A 3647-nucleotide genomic window follows, 5' to 3' on the forward strand; every position below is an offset into this window, starting at 1 on the left:
TTGTTACTTGGCGGAACATTTAATGAAGCAGTTCCTCGCCTATATTCTGAACTGCTACATTATCAGGAGGATTGTATCACTTTAATCTAATGATGGATATTTAAGGCATGCAATAATCTTCCTGATAAGAGACTAAATTACAGTCTAGTGGGAGAATTGTTTGATTCAAAAAGAGGTTTGCATAATAGTTGATACTTACACAAAACAAGCAAATGATGGCTGCTGGCAGCAGAACTTACCAAGTGTTATTTTCCAAGAAGGCACTGCATATTAGTACTTAAAGCCAATGCAAAATGCAAATTGGAATGCTTCTGAAAATTTAGTTTAAGACCTGAGAAAGTTAAGTGCATGCTACTTTCGTAATTTATATTTGGAATAAATTATCTCTGCACTTGAACTGGAGAATACAACCCCTGGCGGGAACTTATGTGTTTGCACTAGGAACAAAAAAGCCTAAGTCTTGCACCCAAAAAATTGCATCTTTTAGACCCCTTACCCACATGTTGCTTCCTCATGTTTGATACAAGTATTGGTTATGTAGCCCATGTTCCACCATAAAACCTACAGACTTCCTTGTTCCTTTGCAGCCAATTGGAAAGTGGGAAAAAATACTTTTTGCAAGTGAGGTCTGTGAAATTTAGGCTCTCAAACTCTTGAAACTCATATGCAGTTTTCAAAAGCAACTAGACACTGTGGATATTTGTTTGCTCAGGACTGCTGGAAGCGCACCTGTGTGTACCCCCCCCCCCTTTTCAATCTGCCGACATGCAGAAATGCTGTAAGCAGACGTGTGTGACTGTATTCATGTAAGTGAGAGCAGTGGGCTTCACAATGTTGATGTGGAAAGCAATACTGCAAGAAAAAATTCCCTAGTAGACTGCAGAAGGAGACCTTGGTTTCTCAATGCATTGCTAAGCCCTCTTAATATTTTGTGGGAGTAAGTTAAGATCTCTAGTTAATAATTGGAAGAACGGTGCTGAGATTATATATATATATATTATATATATTATATATATAATATTATATATATATATATATAATATATATATATATAATCACAGTTGTTTAAATCTTCATTGCAGCTGTGTTAATATGGTTTGCCCTCTTAAGAATTGTTACATTTTTATAAAGGGCTGTAAAGTAGTTTAAGTAAAGTATTTAGATGAACTATGTCACGGGAGTTAAGCTGTTAATGTAATGTAAATAATTTAAATATGTTACTTTTGGCCTGAGTAAAGTATTTGAGTTACCAGTGTTTTATATTTTTCTTAAATGCAAAAATGCATCCTGGTGAGATGTTGATAGTAATAGCTTCCAAACTAAGAAGCAGTGGCAAAACGTAAAGCGAGTTCAATGCCTTGCCAGCCAATTTGCTGAAGGGTTCACCCAGCGGTGAGGATGTGACGTAATACATAAACACAGGTTCGCCCATATTAGAGCCAGACCTTGTTGGCATCTGCCTGTCTTGAGAGACAATGGAGTGCATCACCGGGGGTGAAGTGAAACCACCATGTTAGCAGCACCAAAGTGATCTCCCTGGGATGCAAACTTGAACATTATGTATGGAGGTCCTGGGCTGCCCAGACCACAAGAAGCCCCCCCCCCCCGGCCTTGCTGATGTGATCCAAAGGAAAGCTTGGCTGCAGGAGTTCTCTGTCATGAGGGAAAGGCTGCGCCTTGCAATTGGCTGCCCTGGTCTCCCTCACGGTATCAGCTGAGATCAACATGCAGTATCGGAGGTGCCTTGAAATTGGCTGTCCAGCACGCCCCCCCCCCCCCGGCACAAGGAGCGATATATTGCTGCATATTGCCGGGTCAAAACTCTTATCACGGTGTGATTTCAAAACCAATTTTGGTCAATATATTGAAAAAAACACAGTGCTAAAATAGACCATAAAATTCGTTTAAAAATGACAAAAATTAGTTGAGGAGGAGACTGTGGACCCCCTGGGTACATTCCGCAGACCCCTAATTGGGAACCACTGCTGTAGACCAAAATGGTTGGGGACCCTGGACCTACACTGACTGGAAGGAGATCTCAGACAGGTCTTTCTCTGATATTCCTGGAGGTGCCAGGGATTGAACATGGGAGAAGGTGCATGCAAAGTGCATGCTCTACAACTGAGCTTTAGCCCCTAATGTTGTATTGCATGCAATCGATTGGGTGGAGGGTCTTAAAGGCACATAAAAGTAATGAAAGCTGTTTCTGTGTTACACTCTTAAAAACAAATAGACTTCACTTCATTCACTCAGAAGTGCATGGATCTCCCAGCTGCCCAGCATATATCGTTAATATGCTTTTGCAGTTATTTTACCTTGTTTAAAAAACTGCAAGCAGGAGCACAAGTGATTGCCTTGCTACTACAATATACCTCTTCCTGGGAAACATCAGATGACATTTACATTTTTGAAATGCATTTTAAGATTAGGAAAACTGTCTAGTAAACAATTACAATCATACTACATTCTTAATGCAGTTGCAAAACACCAGAATCTTGTTTTGAAAGACCACAAACTTCCTACAGTGCAATTTTTAAGCAACTAGTTTAAAGATTGTAGTGTTTAGCTTAAGCAGAAACAAGGAAATGGGTTCAGGACTTTGAGGAAAGAGAACAATGTGTTTGGACTGGTTTCACTTCCTAGCACTGGAAGGAAAAGAGGTTTTCCTGTGCTTGCAGAAACAGCAGTATGCTGAAAGCCTTGTCAACAGGCTTTGCCTTGATTAATAGGTTTCCCACTAAAAATTTTCTATATGTATTTTGAAGAGATTTTTTTTTTTTGCTTTTGGTAGAGTCAAAATTATAAGTAAACCTTTATGATTCAGCATCGCTACAATTTTTAAAACTTGCTTAGAAATAATGCCCATTATGTTAATTTACATGAATGTAAAATAAATATATAAACCCTAGTTTTCCAGGTCCTAGTACAACACTTTGAACCATCTGTCACACTGTGTTTGATTGTCTCGTTTTACAGCCATCAGTTCTGTTTCCCAGTACTGTTGTACTGTTACCATAAAATTACTGGTACAACTGAGCATGGTGCTGATAACGTCACCAAGGCAGGTCCGGTCCCCCAATGGGACAGCTGCATATTCTTGTATTGCAGGGGGTTGGACGAGATGATCCTCAGGGTCCTTTCAAACTCTACAATTCTATGAAACCAACGTTTTAATCTTCAAAAAGGCTTGTTTCAAGATCCCCAAATGCGAAGGGCTAGTAGGCTCGCTGTCGTCCTCTAGTGTAACATTTGGATATTGCACTTTACAACACATCTAAAACGTTTTCTGGGCAGCCGAGTCCTTTGTGTGGGCAGTGTGGCATTAAACTTTGGCCACCACGGAGCTCTCGCAAACAGCTGGAAAGGCCCTCGGCTAGATAAAGGTTTGGCTGGTCACTACCGGTACTAAACTGCATCGAGATTCAAGGCTCTCTCGCCTTGAATTGCCTTGAATCTCGATGCCAGGCGCGCCTAGCCGGCAGAGCGCGCGCCTTGAGCCAGGAGGACCCCTTTCCTGAGCAGAAAGCGGCTGCTTTCCCGCCCTCTGCGACCAATTCAGTGGTGGGTCAGAGAGGTGGGTGCTCTGGGCACCCGGGAGCTGTAGCACCCTCGCTAGTCTGCTCCCTTCGCCTATCGGGCTGTCCGCG

The sequence above is a fragment of the Zootoca vivipara genome, chromosome 2, assembly GCF_965207765.1.
Source record: "Zootoca vivipara chromosome 2, rZooViv2.hap1.1, whole genome shotgun sequence".
Lineage (NCBI taxonomy): Eukaryota > Metazoa > Chordata > Lepidosauria > Squamata > Lacertidae > Zootoca > Zootoca vivipara.